The sequence below is a fragment of the Pelodiscus sinensis genome, chromosome 11, assembly GCF_052426305.1.
Source record: "Pelodiscus sinensis isolate ZL-2025 chromosome 11, ASM5242630v1, whole genome shotgun sequence".
NCBI classification, from domain to species: Eukaryota; Metazoa; Chordata; order Testudines; family Trionychidae; genus Pelodiscus; species Pelodiscus sinensis.
Window position 1 is genome coordinate 3,839,189 of NC_143062.1, and position 20,979 is coordinate 3,860,167.

Below are 20,979 nucleotides of genomic sequence, written 5' to 3' on the forward strand. Positions count from 1 at the left end.
ATACACAAGCACTATGGAAAATTTGCCTCTCTGCTTTGCAGGACAGCACAAAAGGGGATGCCAGACATAAGTACCTGGGCTTTCCAGAAGGACAAACCAACAATATAAGAAACTTGGCTCCCTTCAGTGAAGAAATCACTGGGCTTGGGGAAATGCTTAGGAGAGAGATTGGAAAGGGCTGGCGGGAGCTGACAAATAACAAACCTATGCTATAATAGTGAAGAAGCAAGGGCTGCCCTGCACAAGTTGTATCCCGATGGACCGCAGGTCAAGCACATTGCCGCAGTCTCTCCCACCAAGTCAAACACTAGCTCATCTGAAATGGTAAACCAGCGCCCATGATGCAAAGTGAAATAATTCAGGCAGGAACTTCACTCACTTCTCAGAGACAGAAGAGTCCACAATGGACTCAACCATGGAGAAGTTGGCAATAGCCACAAACACCCTAGAGCAAGTGGACTCCAATGGGAGCACTAATGAAATATTGTTCCACTTAGGGATCAACACACAGATGTGGCTTCCTGCCCTTAACTCTCGCATGGAAACAATGTAGATGCCCAGGCTGTGAGGCAGGCCAAAATGGTCGCAGTACTCATAGGGTGCGTCTATACTGCAGGGCTTAGTTCAAAATAAGCTATGCAAATTGAGCTACGGCAATTGCGTATCTTATTTTGAAATAGCTTATTTCAAAATAGGGAGTGTCACCACAGCACTTATTTGGAAATAGAGCACTCTTCCTCTGACTTCCCTTATTCCTCATACAATGACTGTTACAGAAACCGGAGTAAGAAGTCCTCCAGCTTGACAGCAGTTTGACACTATTTTGAAATAACTGCCTGCTGTGTAGACACAGACTAAGTTATTTCGGAATAGCGCTAGTTATTTTGAAATTGTGTTTCAGTGTAGATGTACCCATAGACTCATAGGACTGAAAGGCACCTCAAGAGCTCATATAGTCCAATCTCCTGTACTCATAGCAAAACTAAATATTAGCTAGAGCATCCCCTGACAGGTGTTTGTCTAACTTATTCTTAAAAATCTCCAATGAGGGAGATTTCAACTTTTCTGAACCTGTCTGTGTGGTGGTGGTGCGGGGGGGGGAGGGGAGAACCTAATTTGTTTATATAAAAATCCTCTAGCTTGAATAATAGGGCAGACAATTCCATCTCTTTTCTCTCTCTCTAGTGTTTTCAGAAAGAAGAGTATCGGACAATAGAATAGAAAATAAATGTAGCCAACTGAATAGATCTGAAGACTATATAAGTTAGTGTGAAACTGAGTGCAGCTGTATCTAGAATATGAAATTAGTCCTGCGCATGGTAATGATTGCTAAGCACATTGCTATGGAAATTGAAAGCTCACAGCAGGCATAGGGAGCCCTTAGAAAGTGGCAAATCAACGTGCTCTGTGCTGTGGCAAAGAACAAATCCAGCAGCGTGTGACCTTTAAACAACTTCACATATTGAAAGCAAATAAGAGAGAGGCTGTATTGAGACGGGTATGGCGAAACAAAAATATACGACGGCCCTTTCGCACCTTGACTAGCAAGAAGGGATCTCAAAGCACTTTGCCAATAATGAAGCCTTCACGTACTTCTGTGAGGTAGGACAGGAATACTAGTAGGGACCACTGTTGGCATTGATTGGGCAGCTGTTCAATAACAATACCACAAAGTGGTTTTGGAAAAGAAGTAGAAAACACTACCCAATGGAAGTTGCAAAGCATACTTAATGAATTGGGCCAATATAGCAGAGTTAACCCGCCTCCCCCCTACACACACTTTAAGAAGGTCATGTGGCCTTTTAGATGAGAAGTGCTCCAGGTAATGGGGGGTAAAGAAGGTGGCATATTATTTTCTCCACACTGTGGGGAGAAAGCTGGGCTTTAAGGGTCTGGTCTAGAATTCAGGAGATGTGGATACACAATTCTGACTTAGAATAAAAGACTGTGAACTTTATCCCACATCTTCTTCTTCTTCTCTGTTTAGAATGAAGTCTCTTCTGGGGAAGGATTGTCTGTTACTCTGTGTTGTTAGGTTTGTTACTCTGTGTTGTTAGGTTTGTTACTCTGTGTTGTTAGGTTTGTATGTGATTGGGGTATTTTTTTTGGTTGGTTGGGGTTTTTTACAGTGTCTAATACAAGTAATAAATTACACTTCCAGTTATTTTCTGCTTGTAGAGGAGGAGGAGGAATAGAAATACTGCATTCTTATGGTTTGGAAGGGAAGCTGGGGCAAATGAGTTGAACATCTGAAAAAGATAGGATGGAAGACAGTAAGATAGGATGGAGTGACATTCATGAAAAAATTGGAAAGTACAGAGAAAAATAGGAAAGTAAGGAGAACAAGTCACAGGGAGTGTGAGAAGAGGAGAAAAGGCAACAGAGGGGATAAGAAGTACAGGAAAAGAGGGCTGCAGAATAATCAATGATCACCCCAAAAGAGATAAGTGCCTGAACTGAATGTGAGCTTCCTGTCGGAGATGCTGGATTTTTGGCTGTGAGGGGCACACAAATTCCACACTGGAGGGTTAAGGAACAGCTCTGGGCCTAAGTGCCCCATGCTGCCACCTGCAGAAGTTGGAGCTTTGGGAGAAACAACGCAGCTCAGAGGCTGGAAGACTGTGGAAGGGAGCAGACTGAGCTACTGAGAAGGCATATCCCAAGTCCTCTTGGCACTTGAGGCTTCAAGATACTGACCTGACCAAGCCTGCAAAGGAGAGACTGATAACTTCTGAAGGTCAGGAACTTCAACTTTGTTTAATATTTAACATCAGTCCTGTATATCTTCCTGTAAGAAGAGGGAGCACTGGTAGGAAGTGATCCTACATAGCTCCTCAGGTCTTAGTCTTAGCAACCTCCCATTGGTCCCTGCTTTGGAGAATAGTTTAGAAGGCCAAGGGGGGAATGAAGAGCTTGCTGACGTCTGAAGATTTCCACATCATTGGACACTGTATGTACCCCAAAAGGGGTGAATTTAAACATGGGACACAGCTACAGGGCTGAGTTGCTAAAAAGGACACATGGCAGATCTGTAGTGAGAAAGGGGATTAACTGGGAGGAAGATAACTTGCCACATCTCAGCCTGATGCCAAGGTGACATTATTGATGAGTATTCCCTTTCACAGCAATTTTAAAAAATAAGCACAGCAAGCGAAAGAATAGAATACATAGGCCCTTCTCCCGCCTTGTGGATGACCAGTTTGAGGTCAATTTTACACAACAATTGCATTAAAGACTATATTGCAATCTATACTTGTAGAAAAAGAGTTCTCTTACGGTATTTCTACACAGCAGGGCAAAACTCAAATTGTGTAGCTGAAGTCGAAATAGCTTAATTCTGCTTTTGGCGCTGTCTACACAGCAGGAAATCTAAGAAAACACTCCTCCTCCCATTTCCCTTACCCTTTGTAAAATGAGGGTTACAGGAGTCCGAGTAAGAAGTCCTCGGCTGTGTCTACACTGGGCCACTTATTCCGGAAAATCAGCCGCTTTTCCGGAATAAGCTGTGAGCTGTCTACACTGGCCCTTGAATTTCCGGAAAAGCAACGATGCTCTACTGTACAAAATCAGCCGCTATTCCGGAAAAACTATTCTGCTCCTGCTCGGGCATAAGTCCTTATTCTGGAACACTGTTCCGGAAAAGGGCCAGTGTAGACAGCCCAGTAGTCTTTTCCGGAAAAAAGCCCCGATCGCGAAAATGGCGATCGGGGATCTTTTCCGGAAAAGCGCGTCTACATTGGCCACAGACGCTTTTCCGGAAAAAGGGCTTTTCCGGAAAAGCAGCCTGCCAATGTAGACATTCCTTTTCCAGAAAAACTGAAAACGGAATAGTATTCCGTTTTAAGCAGTTCCGGAAATTCATGCCAGTGTAGACACAGCCCTCCAGCTCACCATTATTTTGAAATACTAGCTTGCTGTGTGGACACGCACTATGTTATTTCGGAATAATGTCAGTTATTCCGAAATAACACTACCATGTAGACATACCCTTAGCAGTTATTAAATTTGCTTCATGATGTAATTTTATTCAAAATATTTTCACACCCAAATTACTGCCAGATCCAGAAGACAAGTAGTTGAACGGAAAGATTCCTTTGTACAGAGACCTTCCTTGCAGCTTCTTAATGGAACAGTGTCAATTTTTAAAATTACATTTTCAATGACAAATTTTATTCTGTTGTTCCATAGTACCCATAAAGTTAGCAGACTGGTAAGAGAATAGAGAATTAATATTGATTTTTTTCACTCTCTTTACATTGTGCAATTTGTACTTTGTACATAGATTCCTTATTGCATTGATGAAATTAAACTGGGCAGGCAGCAAGCAGGTGAACACACAGAAAGAAAGGGTAGGAAGGAAGAGGGGTGAGGGAAAGCATGCTTGCTCTCATAGATCTTTTCGTTGGGTCTGAGAACATTCTAAGCAGAATGCGCTCTTTCAGAAGTTCCTGTATTCCTCGTTCTATGAGGGAAAAAGGGGGCTTTAGAAAGAGGGTTTTTTCCTGACATTTGGCCCAGTCTAGACAGGCCAAAAGTTGGAAAAGTCTCTTACGACAAAAGAATTGGAAAAAGGTACATAAAATGTGGAGCGCATTTTGCGTAGCTTTTTCCAAACAAACATACTCTAAATGTACTCTCAGTGTGAAACTGATCGTTCCTTCCTAAGTGGAGTACTTTGCATTTGTCCTTATTAAACTTCATCCTATTTACCTCAGACCATTTCTCCAAATCATTTTGAATTATGACCCTATCTTTCAAAGCACTTGCAACCCCTCCCAGATTGGTATCATATGCAAACTTAATAAGCGTACTCTCTATGCCAGTATCTAAATCGTTGATGAAGATATTGAACAGAACTGGTCCCAAAAGAGACTCCTGCGGAATGCCGCTTGTTATGCCCTGCAAGCAGGATTGTGAACTCTTAAAAACTACACTCTGAGAATGGTTATCCAGCTGTTATGCACCCACCTTACAGTAGCCCCATCTAAGTTGTATTTGCCTAGTTTATTGATAAGATCATGCAAGACCAGATCAAATGCCTTACTAAAGTCTAGGTATACCTCATCCACCGCTTCTCCCTTATCCACGAGACTTGTTATCCTATCAAAGAAAGCTATCAGGTTGGTTTGACATGATTTGTTCTTCACAAATCTATGCTGGCTGTTAACTATCACCTTATTTTCTTCCAGATGTTTGCAGATGAATCCTTTAATTACTTCCTCCATTATCTTCCCTAGCACAGAAGTTAAGCTGACTGGTCTGTAGTTTCCTGGGTTGTTTTTATTTCCCTTTTTATAGATAGGCACTAGATTTGCCCTTTTTCAGTCTTCTGGTATCTCTCCCAACTTCCATGACTTTTCAAAGATGATCGCTAAAGGCTCAGATACCTCCTCTATAGCTCCTTGAGTATTCTAGGATGCATTTCATCATGCCCTGGTGACTTGCAGACATCTAACTTTTATAGGTGATTTTAACTCGTTCTTTTTTTATTTTATCTTCTAAACCTACCCTATTCCCACTAGTATTCACTATGTTAGGCATTCCTTCATCATCTTCTTGGTGAAGACTGAAACAACGAAGTAATTAAGCACCTTTGTCATTTCCAAGTTTCCTGTTATTGTTTCTGCCTCCTCACTGAGCAATGGGCCTACCCTTTCTTTGGTCTTCCTCTTGCCTCTAATATATTTATAGAAAGTCTTCTTGTTACCTTTTATGTCTGTAGCTAGTTTGAACTCCTGGTTAAGCGAAGGTGATCTTTTGTCATACTATTTAACTAAACCTAGTCTCCCAAGTACCAGGCGAGACTATCCTTCTTCACCCATCTCAAACCTGTTAACTATCAATTTAAAATAAGCCATAATGATTAGTTTTTAAACTGAAATAAGAGCGTGTACATAGGGGGTTGCATCCATTTAATTGACACTGGTTTTACATTCATGCTTTCAGTTAAAATCCATATAATTTTCTTGTGTAGACAAGAGCCTAGGAGTGGCTTGTCTGTCCCTCATCAGCTGTCCCTCGTCAGGACAATCTGTCCCTCGTCAGCTGAAACAAAACTGAAACACGTTACTCTTTGAGGGTGCGCCTACACTGCATACTTACCTCAAAATAAGCTACGCAATTTGTGTATGCAAATTGCATAGCCTATTTTGAGGTCATTTCAAAATAACTCGCTATTCTGAAATGCCCCTTAACCCTCGTGGAACAAGGGTTACCGGGATGTCAGAACAAGCCACCCGTTATTTCAAAATCTATTTCAAAACAACGGGCTGCTTCAATAGATGTGGAATAACTATTTCAGGATACTTCTGGTATCCTGAAATAGCTCTGCAATGTAGACATAGCCACACTGAAATAAGACAATTCACGCAACCTTTAGCACCAGTACAATTTTTATATTGGTTCAAATTACTCCAGTGCAACTTATTAGTTTAGACAAGCCCTAAGTACAAAACGAATTGTGGCCTCATCTCAGTTCCTCGTGGTGAGGTGCCCACATCACAAAAACCATCACTAATCATCACTGAACTCATGCTGCGCATTTTAGCAGAGAGGCTATGTATTCAGTAAAAATGATTTTAGCTCAAACCTCAAGCATACTTACATTGAAGCATTTATTTCTACCATCATACATAATTCATCTTCTCTTTGCTTGTATTATGGCTCCAGTTTCAAGGTGGCTTTTTAAAACCCTTTTCCTGCCACTTAATTACTGCCAGGCTGGAAAGGCTTAAGTTTTCAGCTTCTCCTCTGAGTTACAGCTCACATATTTTATGAGGCTTAGAGCAAGGCCGAAACTATGACCTCATTAAAATAGCTATTTATATAAAAATACTATTTCATTAGTATTTTGCACAGACTCACATCAGAGACCCATTACACTGCACACACAATAAATGCTAGTAACAATCGATCACTGCTCTCTTAGTCAACTCCCTCTGCAAGGCACAGTCATTGAAATGTAGGCTTTGTACCTTCTGCAGTGAGAGTCACCATCAGCTCATTCAGCATATTTAGAATTTCAGCCCCAAAGTCCAATCAAGTTGCAAACGGTCTGGTCTGCAGCCAGACACATAAAAGTGTATTTATAAACAACTCTAAGGGTACGTCTAGACTACATGCCTTTTTTTGACAGAGGCTTTTTCAAAAGTATCTTTTCGATAGTATCTTTTCTAAAGCATTTTTCAAAAAAGCCTCTTTCAAAAAAAGAGTGTCTAGATGGCACAAAGAAGATCAAAAAAGCTATCCGCTTTTTCGAAAGAGAGCATCCAGACTGCCTGGATGCTCTGTCGAATAAAGGGCGCCTGGAAGCACTTCTGCCAGGGCATGGGGGGCAGCCTTTACTTCCGGGTCCTGCAGTATGCTCTTTGCAGAGACACGTGCTTTAAGGGATCCTCCTGAACAGCCGTTGCTCTGCTCCTGCAGCTGGCTTGCCTATCTCCTAGAGGGACAGCAAAGCTTCTGCAGTGCTTGTTTTGAGTGCCCTGCTTTCTGGGACACCAGGGCATTTTGTTTCCTGGTTGGTTTTTGTGCTTTCAATTGTTTTTTCGCCAGGGAGCCGGAGTTGCCCTTGGGCAGGCGATGGCCCCACACTGTGATGCTGAAAGATCTGCTGCATCTTCATGAGACCATCATCATGTTCATGGCAGAGCTGGATTCAGAGAACAGAGACAGGTGTGCTTGACAAAATGCTTACAGTTTATTGCACTGTTGTACGTTACAAAACCTATATCACTGTTTTGTAAAGAAAAATAAACTTTGTTAACAAAGTAAAGTACTTCCCTTACTGACTCTCACAGGTGGGAAGGGGCTTTGATCTCAGGCACAGACCAGGAGGGTGCCCGGCATTTGGTGCTCCTGGCTTGGTGCAGGGATGTGTCGTCGCTGGGGGCTTGTCCCTGGGACATGGCTCTGAGTGGGCCTTTCAGCAAGAGCCAAGCAGTCAAGGTCCTGGTTGGAGCTGGCTTTCTGCCACAATGCTACTCCTAGGTGCCTGTGCCTTTGAAAGATGGCTACAGGCAGGAACAATAGAGGTGAAAGGTCTGGCAGGAGTGTCCACCAGGACTTCTTCCTGGAGGCCTTTATTTTGGAAAAAAAAACCTTCCCCACGTCCACACGTACCATTTTTTCCAACAGATCTCTGTCAAAAATAGCATTATTTCTCATAAATCGAGGTTTACCACCATCAACAAAACCACCGCGTTCTTTAGATTTACTGTCGGCAGAACACGGCGGCAGTCTAGACGCAGGTAAAGATTTTTCGAAAAAAGGCTACACCCTAAATGACAAATATTTCATCAGATTGGTAAAAGGAATATAATTTCCTTTTAGGTTTTAAAAAAAAATAAAGGCACAGTTTTCAGCAGTGACTAGAGGTCTGGGCAACACAATCTTGAAGCATTTCATTTAAAAAAGCCTTTTTAAAAATCCTGAATTTTGTAGCGGGAAGAGAGGAGACTAGTTACAAGTGTAACACCCAAAACTGAAGCAGTGAAATCACAAGTTCCTTTTGAAAATGAAGCCCGAGTTATTGCTCCTGAAAAGTGCTACACTGACAGGAGGCCACTGACCTCTGCTATGACAGCGCAAGTTCCCCCACTTTGCCTCTCCCTCTGATGCCTCAATCTAGAACCTTAGGGGGGACAGGAGTGTTACTAGCTTACATTCCAGCCTTTACTTCTCTGCTGTAAGTGGGCCAGTGGTGTTGTGTGGGTTGTGTGTGTTTTCAAGTGTTGTGGACCCACATTCAGGAGGAAATCAACTCAGGCCACAAAACTCATTTCACATAAGCCACTGAACAGTCCTTCTACGGAGTTTTGGTCTCTACTAATTTGAATGGGAAGTAATTCAGTGACCTACACGAGAAAGGCTTTTGCAATCCTCTGCGCAGTCCAGTTCACCACACAGAAATTCCTGGTACAAATAGAGACATGAGCAAAAAGAATTCTGCATAAGCTGTGGCTAAAGAAATAGAACTCCATTGGTTTAGTAAGGTTAGCATGTTATTTCTTACACACTAATGCAATCTGATCAAAAATCATTCTTCCTTGCATACTAAACCTCCTCGAACATTACAGCTTTTTCTGGTTTTAGCCTCCTTCCTTGAAGACTGGATTGCAAAGATTATTTTCTAGCCTTCCAGATTTCCTGTTTCTACCCAATTATCAGGATATTCCAACCCTTGTTTATCTACCAACTTGAGAATTGCAAAGAGCAATCATCCCCAGGTTGAAAAACAAATTTCCTGTCAGGAATTTAAAAAGAGACAAGACCCTGTCTGAGTTCTGCAAGAAACAATTTGAGCTGGGTATGTCAGAATTTAAAATTTGTCATCTCATCCCTTTGTCACAGGTGCCTAGCTGACCAACAGGCCTACTATTTACACTTACTGTCAGGGATATGGCCAAGACAATGATGTTTCATTGAGCCATTTTGTTCACCTGTTAGATTATATCATTAATTCCCTCTCAAACTGTGTTCTCATTTCCAGAGTCTAAGGGTGTGTCTAGACTACCTAGTTTTGTCGACAAAAGTGGACTTTTGTCGACAAAACTATACCAGCGTCTACACTACCGCTGAGTTCTGTCGACATAACGTGAACAGAACTCAGTTTTGTCGACGCTGGTATACCTCATTTTACGAGGCATAACACCTTCTGTCGACAGAACTCTGTCGACAGAAGGTGTTATTGCCTGTAACGTTGCGTCCAGACTACGGAGTTCTGTCGACAAAGCAGCTTGCTTTGTCGACAGAACTCAATGTGTCTGGACGCTCTTTGTCGACGGAAGTTTTGTCGACAGTATCTGTCGACAAAACTTCTGTCGACAAAACGCGGTAGTCTAGACGTACCCTAAAACAACCTGATGGACAAAACATCAAGAGCTAACAGAATAAAGGCTTTTTTTCCCCTGAATCCTTTGGAATACGTCCTAAGGATATGTCTACATAGCACTTACCTTGAAATACGCAAATTGCATATCTTATTTCAAGGTAATTTCAAAATAGCTTATTGTGAAATTTGGTGCTGTCTACACAGCACCAAATTTTGAAATGAAATGCTATTCTGACAAGTCCCTTAACCCTCGTGGAATGAGGGTTACAGGGATGCTGGAATAGTGCACCATTTAGCAAGTCCCTTAACCCTCGTGGAATGAGGGTTACAGGGATGCTGGAATAGTGCACCATTTAGCGTATATTTACTTCGAAATGTATTTCGGAATAACAGGTGCTTTTAGACACAGAATTGCTATTTTGGGATACCAGAAGTATCCCGAAATAGAGCTGCAGTGTAGACGTACCCTAAGTGTCAATGATAACCCAAAGATCCCATTAAACAAGGACAGAAAACATTCAATTAAGATTTTAAAAAATAAATCAGGATTTTCTTATTCTACTCTCTTCCTCCTCCTCCCCCCCACCCTCCCACGTAAATCCAGGCATTCAAATCATTACTAAAAAAGAATAAGCAATTTCAAGGTCAGCTCTTGTAAGTCCAGCTCATTGAGTATTCCACAAACAAGTGTCAATTTTTTACTAACCACATTTAACTTCACAAAGCACATTCTTACAAAGTCAATGACTTGCATGACAGTTATCTATCTTGGTCTTCCAGCCTTAGTGTTTTGCTTCAGGTTTTCAGGCCTGCATGATCCGTTTGGGTTAACTACATTAGTAAATGATGGAAGAAGGTTTCTGAGGTGGCAGCTAATCACCCACCATCATTCAAAAAACCCCAAATTCAAATACAGATTAAACCAGGGGTGAGGAACCTAAGGCCCAGGGGGTCACATTTGGCCTCCAGCTTGCATGGATCTTGCCCCCAAGGCTTTGGGATCCCCTTCCTCCCAGCATCAGGGCTCCCCTTCCCTTTCCCTTCCTCTTCCCCCCACACTGGCATAACAGCCCCTATATCACCCCACCGCACACAAAATCCCCCCTCGGCTCTAGTGAGCGAGGGGGATGTGGGGAGTATCTTTCTCCTTCGCAGTCAGGAGTCACATCAGTGACAGTTTGTTGGGGTGGGCTGTTTGGTTGGTTTGTTTTGCTTCTTGCTACTGTGCGGCCCCCAACTGATTTTTCTGTGGGTCAGCGGCTCCCAACCCAAAAAAGATTTCCCACCCCTGGATTAAACAGTTGACGTTATAGCCAGGAATGAAAATCAAAGGGCATATTTCCAGTACCTGATTGCTTCATTAGTTTAACATGGGTCCCAACAGAAAACAGGCAACCTGGCCTGTCAAAGGCAGTATCTGAATAATAATTAAGCCTTGAAAGGAGTCTATTAGTCAACGTCAGTCATCCTCTCCTCTATGGTCTATCTTCTGTGGGGGTGAAAAATGCATCTTTTCCTCTCCTGTGTCTATATGGAAAACAGGAGAAAACAGGTTTGGAAACGTAGCCTAGCTGCCCTGGCTTCTGAGCAGGGCAGAGAATTCGATAACATTATTTGAAAGAAGATACATCTCTCTCCAGACAGCAGTGCAATGCTGACAGGCAGACCCAGAGCAGAGAGACTGCAGGAGGGACTGCTGTGAGTAGCTTATAGCTTAGACCTTCCTTTTCCCCTTGGAACTAAGGGTACGTCTAGACTACATGCCTGTCGCCAGAGGCATGTAGATTAGGCTACCCGACATAGTAAAATGAAGCGGCAATTTAAATAATCGCCGCTTCATTTAAATTTACATGGCTGCCGCGCTGAGCCGACAAACAGCTGATCAGCTGTTTGTCGGCTCAGCGCAATAGTCTGGATGCGCGGGTGGTGACATCAAAGGTATTTGTCGACCACCCAGGTAAACCTCATCCCCGGAGGCCCCATGCGCTGGAGGGAGCCCCACGTGGCAGCGGAACAGGCAAGGGCGGGGTCCGGCTGGGGGTGCAAATTTTGGAAATTTTAATGGTGCTTATGAAACGATAGATATAGATATGTCAAATTGTTGATCTTAAATTCAGGGCTAAGAAAGACTAGCAGCACAGGGGGTTAGTAATATAGATTATGTCTGTCATAAGGATTGGATGCAACTGATATTGCTTTAGAAAGCTGGAAACGTGTCTTTTGGCTTATTAGCAGCTAAATGAAAGCACTAAAACTGAGCAAGGACAACAAGCAAATAATGGAAGAAAAGCTAACAGCAGCAGCAAAACTGCTGTGATTGCACCAAGATAGTCTAGATCTTAATGAAAAATTCCTCCATCAAAACAATGAAAAGCTGAAAAAGTGTTGTTTGAGGTAACTGGGTATCACTGGCTATCAGCTCTAGGGGTGTGTCTAAACTACATGCCTCCGTCGACGGAGGCATGTAGATTAGCCAGATCGGCAGAGGGAAATGAAGCCGCGATTAAAATAATCGCGGCTTCATTTAAATTTAAATGGCTGCCCCGCTCTGCCGATCAGCTGTTTGTCGGCAGATCGGGGCAGTCTGGACACGACGCGCCAACAAAGAAGCCTTTCTTGATCGGCACAGGTATGCCTCGTGAAACCAGGTTTACCTGTGCCGATCAAGAAAGGCTTCTTTGTCGGCGCGTCGCGTCCAGACTGCCCCTATCTGCCGACAAACAGCTGATCGGCAGAGCGGGGCAGCCATTTAAATTTAAATGAAGCTGCGATTATTTTAATCGCGGCTTCATTTCCCTCTGCCGATCTGGCTAATCTACATGCCTCCATCGACGGAGGCATGTAGTTTAGACGTACCCTAGATGCTTTCAACAGGTCTAAACAAGTTGAGGCATCAAAGAGAAAGTTTTTACTATCATAAGCATTAAAAATTCCACATATTTTTTAAACAAGTAACCTATCTTTGCACCCCATTCTCTGTTTAAGAGAGTCTTATGGGATGATTCATCATCTTGAAGTTTACAGAAAAGCAAGCGGCTAGTGGGCTTTATATATTTTTAGACCCTGTACAATCTCTTTTGAACTTGTGTAAGTGATGCTGCTGTAGCTAGCCATGCAGCCAGCAGCCGGCCAAGGCGTGAGACTAATGTTGATTGATTTCAGATGCACACAAGGAGCATGCTGCTGACCAATGAGGAGAGAGGGTTTTTTCCAGTTTCAAGCTGCTATTTTTCCCCATTAGAGGATGCCTCATCATTTGGTCAGACAGAGGAGGAGCAATGACACAAGTGTCATTTCAGGACAGCTATCAAGCCAGCAGGATTTATCTAAACTGACATGAGAATTAATTATAAATAACCTCCAATTAACTGTTAAATAAGAAAATGTTGATGAACTTCAATGAGCAACATTTAATTTGACCATTAGGGAGCAGATGAAGGCAAAGGCAGAAATGGATTATTCAGGTAGGGAACGTCTAGACTGTGGCATTATTTCAGGATACATCCAGTGTCCCAAAATAGCATTTTCCGCATCCTTACAGTATGCCCATTATTTCGAAATGCAGTTGAAATTACGAGTGTGCTAGTCCAATGTCCTGGTAAACCTTGTTCCACAAGGATTAAGGAGTACAGGCAGTCCCCGGGTTACGTACAAGATAGGGACTGTAGGTTTGTTCTTAAGTTGAATTTGTACGTAAGTCGGAACTGGTACATATTGTAGGGGAAACTCTAGCCAAACATTTCTCCAGAGCTCAGTTTTATTCTCCCACACCTCACTTCCCTCAGTCCTTTATTCTCAAGCTGAGGTGTCTGCTGAGAAAAGCCGCTCCGCGTCTCCCTGGTCTGCTGGGGGTAGGGGGGGCGCGCTAGCTTCGCGTCTCCCTAGTCTGCTGGGGGGAAGCAGCTAGTGCGGGGTTGCCTCACCCCGTTTGTAAGTAGGGATCCGATGTAAGTCGGATCCATGTAACCCGGGGACTGCCTGTATGTTGGAATAGAGGTCTATTTCAAAATAAGTTTGAAATAAGCTACGCAATTTGCATAGCTCACACTGCATAGCTTATTTCGAGCTAGCGCCACAGTTTAGATGCACCCAAAGAGAGTCTTGCAGAATTTTTTAATGAGCTGCTAATCCTTTTCAAATCAACACTGCTTTTCAGTGCTTCCTATTTGTAACCTTGCACTAGGATTCTGTGCTTAGTTCTACTAAGGTGGCAGATGAATTGTAAGCATATTAGTATTCAGTTATAAAAACTAATATGACTAGGGTACTTGCGTTGCACTTCTTGGGATTTCATCCCAAATCTTGTGATATGTGATAGTTTTCTCAAAACATCTGAGGTAATGTGATTCTAAGAGACTCTGGGCTTTCATTTAAAAAAAAAAAAGTTCCAGTACTAATGGTTGTGGAAAGAATCTGGAAAATACGTTAGTGGCTCAAAAATCCCCCCCTCACAAGGTAAATAAGAAAGAACCCACATTTATTGCTTTTGGCTTTAAAAATCACAAGATTTTAAAATTAATCTCATGGTTTGGGAAGCCTGACACTGCTTTGAAACACATGCATTAGGCAATACAAGCTTCTTCTCCCAGTAAGCCTCTCCCAGATTACTCAATAAACGTGATTTGCTGGGGTAAACAAGTAAGTCTTGATAATAGGCCCAACCTAACTAAGAGAAAAGGAATTTCTGGATACGGCTAGAAAGAAAAAAGAAAGGTCGGTGTCTAGAACCAGGACCTCTACAGCTTTAATAGAAAGGCACAAGTGATGGGGCTAATGATGTGGTGCTCCATAAGACTGACTTTTCAATTGTACAGTGAAGGATTTGTGAGAGCTGCATAGAACACTGTAGCACACCAAGATCACAGATCTCCCTGACCCAATTCATAATCCCAACAACACAGAAATGGGCATTTAAAATCTGGACATGCCAACTCTTGTGGTTTGAGCTGCTCTGCTGAAACTCTAAAGACAGACAATATTACTACAGAGATCTTCTACTTTCAAGTAGGAATAAGAGATCCTCCGGAAAAGGGCTTTATTTCGGAGGACTGCGCCAGTCTAGATGCTTTTTTTCCGGCTTTTCCCCAAGCTGGAAAAAAAGCGGCGGACATGTTTATTTAAATCCGCGGGGGATATTTAAATCCCCCGCGGATTTCCCTATGCTGACTTACCTGCTTTGCATCCCTTTTCCGGAATTTGGGGCCGTCTAGACGTAGCCCTAATGATTTTTGTTGCCCTCTCTCCAATGTATCCATTATTTCAAGAAGGATAACGGATCTTTTGGAAAAGGCTTTACTTTTTGAAAGATCAGCGTCTAGACTGGTGCTTTTCTCCAGAAAAGCTCCGTGCCGAAAAAAAGCGGCAGACATTTTTATGCTAATGAATAGCGGGAGATTTAAATCCCCGCTTCATTAGCAATTGCGATACGTCTAATTTACATCCCTTTTCCGAAAAAGGGATGTAGTCTACACGTAGCCCCAAAGTAATCCAAAAAAGGTACAGATTTGTCACAGTGACTCAAATCAACCTGTAAGACCAGTTTTGATAGAGTCAATAATAACAAAAAAAAACATTTACTCGACTGTGCCCTTCTGCATCAGATTGAGATGTTAGGCTGTGATTGGTGGAAAACTCACTTAAAGCCTTTCTCACAGAGTACAAATGCTGTGCAATTGGTTTAACGCCATCAATGGTGCTGATCATCTCATTGTCGACATGCCATGAAGGGAAACAGGCAGATGCTGCTTGAAAATTTCCCACTTTTGAGGACTGCTATTGAAGAGGTTGTACAATTGCTGGATTGTTCCAAAGTACGTGATTGCTTCCTTGCAGGGGCGGATATACGGCAGGGCGAACGGGGCGGCCGCCCCGGGCCCCGCGCTTCAGAAAGCCCCGCGCATGCGCCGTGGCAGAGGGGGGCCCCGCGGAATTATGCTGCCCGGGGCCCCGCAAAACAGTCATCTGCCCCTGCTTCCTTGCGTGATTCAGCGTAATCAATGCCAACAAGAATTAGTGTGTGGTTGTTACAACTGGATAATTTTTCCTTGTGGAAAGCAGAAGTTATTATTTCAAAATAACCAGCCCATTATTTTGAAATAATGGAGTTGGTAGTGTGGCTGTTCTACTTATTATTTCAGAATAACTCCCTAGTATAGACCAGGGCTTAGAGAACCAAGGCACAATCTATAATCCTTCTTTTGCCTCTTCCCGCACTCAGTCTCTTCTGATTATTTAGAAGGTAAGCTCTTTAGGGCAGGGACCATCTCTAATTGCAGATTGGAAAAATGCCAGCACAACAGGGCCTAAATCACAGCTCTGACCTCCAAGTGCTATTGTACACAAATAATAGTCATTTTTAAAAATTGTAAAAACTAAAGAAAGAAGTCAGCAGGCTAAGAAATATTATATGTGTAGGATAAACTATAATGGTGTTTAAAAAATTATTCGACAGGCTTTCGATGTAACAATAATACTACCCCCACCACTACCAATCCCTCTTATCCAGAGACAGCTCCAAATATGTTAGTAAGGAGATCAGGGTCATCATCTCTATTTTAGAAATGAGGAAACTGAGGCATACAGTGGGGAAATGCCTTACCCTCTAGGTCACACTGGAAAATTAACAAGAGTGACAGCTCTGAAATGACAAAAACATTTAGATGCAATTTGCCCTTGAAAACAAATGTATTCTCACAAGAAAGCTTTTTTTGTTGGGGTGATTTATATGAGGGGGAAAACTTAACCGTTGTTGCAAAATAAATGAATGGACATCATAAAGGTAAAAAATATTACAATCAAAGGCCCAGCAATACGGAACAACATAATAGCAACAATTTAATACCAGATAAGCCAGTCTCTTTAATGTGATTATAAATGAACTTCCAGAACTGCTTGTAAAATGGAAAAACACTGTGGTATTCAATGATATGGTAACAATGATAGACAGCAATTTCATTACCCTGGCAAGGTACTAGATTTTACTAATTTCCTTACAGCAACATTTCTTACAAAGCAACAGTTATTGTGATACATTACCTGACATGTTAGCTTAATGAGACAACAGTATAACAGAGGAATATTGCCAGTTCAAGCCCCACTTACTCATGTTTGCTTTAAATGCCTGTACTTCCTTCTGGGCCCTGACTTTCTTCAAAAAAACTGATGCCACTTTCAATGAACTCCTTACCTGCTCCCCAGGACATCAGCTTTGGATCAGTCCTTTTCACAATGGGTGATGCTTTGATTGAAAAGCAACGGTACAGAAGATGCCTTTAGAACAGAAGAAAAAGACTGGATGGGAAGCTAGAAAACTACTTGTGTTTAATAAGAGCAAGATATTTAATTCAGTAATACAAGCAAGTTGAAAAAAGGGTAGAGATGACTTTTTGTTTTTAAACAAATGGTCATAACTTTCCAGCCGGGCATTGACTATATACCCCACTAACAAGACACACATTAAACTGATTTAAAAATCAACACATGGTCTGGTAGCACTTTATAGACTAAAAAACATGCAGATGGTATCATGAGCTTTCGTGGGCACAGCCCACTTCTTCAGATGACCAGAGTGGGCTGTGCCCATGGAAGTTCATGATCCCATCTACATGTTTTGTTAGTCTATAAAGTGCTACCAGGCCATGTGTTGTTTTTTAAGTTTCTCCTGTACAGACTAATGCGGCTACCCCCTGAAGCTATAAAACTGACTAACTGCCCTCAGGATCCGTGACTATCAGAGGTGTTTAACTCTCCAGGGAGCACAGCAAACAAGATAGGTGCTCTCAGGTCCTGAAAAGCGCTGCATTCGTAGTGCATCCCTTGAAGCTATATCAGGAAGTCCACCAAGTGTCTCTCTATCGATGTTGTAATGGGCCATAAATGGCAGTAGGGTTGCCAGGTGTCTGGTATTGACCCAGACAGTCCAGTATTTTCATCTCATGTCTGGTAAAAAAATTCAGAAAATACTGGACACCTAAAATGTCCAGTATTTTCTGTTTTTTCCCCAGCCAGGAGGCAAAAATCCCAGGTGTTTACCTGGTTCTGCAGCGGAGCTGTCTGGCCCAGAGCAGGAAGACAAGATGGCGGATGGCTGCCAGCAGCCTGTTATAGGGCCAAAAAGCCTCAAAGGCATTTCTTAAAGGGGCCATGATGGGTTTTTTTATTATTATTTTTATTTATTTTTTATTTTTATTTTTTTGCTTAATAACTCTCATGGACTTTTTTTTTCCCCCAACAGAATTCCCCCTCCTGTGTTTTTTTTGGGGGGATGGGAGTGTCAAGGCGGATTCCCCACTCTGGCATGATGAATGCAGAAGTGGGGGCCTGCAAAAGTACCCCAATGCCTTCTTTCCAGGCTTTGGTATAAAACTTCCCCCCAAAATCCTAAAAACCTAGATTTTGGGGATAAAAATTCACTGCCACCACCCAAGTAATGGTAAGAAAATCAGGGAAGAGATCACTTGGGAAATCTCAGCCCTAAAGTAAAACCAGGACACAAAAATTAACCAATACCAGGTTAATAAAAGTTCTCTCTTTTTTATCGTCACCACAATACTCCTGTTATAAGCATAATGACTAGATGGAAAAGTCATCAATTAATATACTCATGGGGGACTCCCATGGGCCAAAAACTTAGTTACAAAGGAGAGGAAAACCCATTTTTAAATGCAGACATCAGATTCCCATTCCCAAACCCTAAAACAATAAAACCTAATGGTTTTAGCTAAACTTTACCCTACTTACAGATCGTGAAGAGTATTTTCTTGGAGAGACATTTTGTCTACCCCCCTCAGTATCTGCAGAGTAAACTGCTCAGGGACAAAAGAGGGGAAACCCAAAAATTCCTTTGTCCCATTTTGAAATCCCTATCTGCATTTCTATTGGCTGACTGCTACCTGGCTAGGTACAGTTAACCCCTTAGTCCCCAGGCTGCTGGCCAACTCTCATGACCATGACGGGGTATTTGGTATTTTTGGTTAAACCGTCTGGCAATCCTAAATGGCAGTAATATTTTACCGAGGACAATTTGAATCCAAACCCTGTGTGAACATTCTTTTCACCAAGAAATGCAAGCTGAGGAGGATTTTCATAAAGTGAACAAATGTGATCAGTCATCTGGTTTATAAAACTTCATAAGTTCTAAGGCCCAAAGAGACCACAGTGATCATCAACTCTTACTTTCTGCACAACACGGGCCACAGAATTTCCACAAAATAATTCCTAGAACACAGAAAAACAACTAATTGTGATTTAAAAATAGTCACCAATGGAGAATCCACCATAACCCTTGGTGAATTGTACAAATACTTAATTACGCTCTCTGTTAAAAACTTCTGCCTTCTTACCAATCTCAAAATTGTCTAGCTATAACTTCCAACCATTGGATCATTTGTACCTTTTGTCTGATACATTGAAGAGTCCATTATTAAATATGTGTTCCTAACATAGGTATTTATAGGCTGCAATCAAATCTCACCTTAAGATTCTCTTTCTTAAGCTAAATAGATTGAGCTCCCTAAATCCATCATTATAAAATAGGCTTTCTGATCTTTTAATTGCTCTTGTGGCTCTTCTCTGAACCCTCTCCAATTTATCAACATCCTTCTTGAACTGTGGACACCAGAACTGGATTCAGCATTACAGTGGTAGTCACTCCCTGGGCCACACACAGAGGTAAAATAACCTATATCTACTTGAGAGTCCGCTGGCTATGCAGCCAAGGATTGCATTAGCCCTTTTGGCTGCACGGATGACTAAACACACACCTTTGTATCCCTGCTATATTTTTATCTCAGAAGATGTGGACCAAGCAATATTCTAAAAGGATGTTCCAGGTTTGCTGACAAACTATTTTAATTTAAGACATGTATAAAATAGATTGAGCCAGAAGCCACAGACACAGCATCCTTATAGAAAAATGACTTTAGTGACCCCTAGTGGAAAGCAATGAAAATATTAGGTGTTGTGTTTTGTATTGGTTTCCTAAATGATCTCTAATGGATTCTACTTACTTAATTGTCAATATGTAAAACCAGATCTCAGATCTGCATTGACCCAGCATGTAAGGCAAACTAACACTGCTTAAAACTTTAAATGCATAAGAGAGCTAAACATATGAAAAAACACATTTTAAAAAAATCACTTAGGTTTGATTTGTTCTGCGTAGATTCTTTTAGATAAATGTCTAACTAAGGCTGACTTCTCTGGATCAAACTTGTCATTTTTATTCGTTTAGAGAAAATTATGAAAGTTCTGGAGAGTGTTCCTATAACAAAAAAAAGACCACATTTTGCTGCCTTCCAATAGCAACATGGGGCTTCTCTTGTGAGTAGGATAAGCCACAGCAGGGCTGTGGTTAGGGAGTTGGCGGCACAGATTTACAAAGATACACCACAAGATTTACAATTTATAGCCTGGATAAGCAATTACTATGGTGAACATTGTAACAACGTACAGGCAGTCCCCGGGTTACATACAAGATAGTGACTGTAGGTTTGTTCTTAAGTTGAATCTGTATGTAAGTCGGAACTGGCGTCAGCCGCTGCTGAAACTGATCAGTTTCAACAGCGGCTGAATCTGGACGCCAGTTCTGACTTACATACAGATTCAACTTAAGAACCCCAGGCTCCGCGGCTTTGCTCTGCTTTGCTCCCCGCCCCCCTGGTCTGCAGACCAGGGGGACGGGGAGCAAAGCGGCGGAACACGCGGGCAGCAGACAGCCCAGACGCGTCTGGGCTGTCTGCTGCCCGCGTGTTCCGCCGCTTTGCTTCCTCTCCCTGGTCTGCTGGAGACCAGGGAGAGGGAGGGCCCTGTTCATAACTGCGGATCCGACATAAGTCGGATCCGCGTAACTCGGGGACTGCCTGTACAAATATATGAAGGATGGAAACACAAAGAAGACAGAGGCTTTATTTTCCATAATGAAAGGGGGTAAAACTAGAACTACTTTGATAAAGAAAGGGATATTTTAGGCAGAAGATTTTCTGAAGAGCAAGATCTATTCCTCTCTAGAAAAATCTTCCAGGTAAGTGATAGAATGCTTGATGTGTTTAAAGCAAAATTGTGCAAACCCATGATGCACACAAAATAAGAAGAAGCCTATAAGTGACAGGAAGATGAGACTTTCATGTCTGTTCCGTTTAATGCTTTAG

At 42.2% G+C, this 20,979-nt stretch overlaps 1 long non-coding RNA gene across 1 annotated transcript in view; it reads right to left on the bottom strand.

Annotated features, from left to right (window-relative positions):
* The window catches only part of LOC149523766 (uncharacterized), a 109,754-nt gene that overhangs the window by 61,814 nt on the left and 26,961 nt on the right, over positions 1-20,979 (bottom strand). Inside the window, exons 2-3 of the long non-coding RNA XR_016350475.1 lie at positions 17,019-17,101; positions 16,431-16,469 (exon numbers count right to left, since the gene is read on the bottom strand). This is a non-coding gene — a long non-coding RNA (uncharacterized LOC149523766). The remainder of the gene's footprint in view (positions 1-16,430; positions 16,470-17,018; positions 17,102-20,979) is intronic.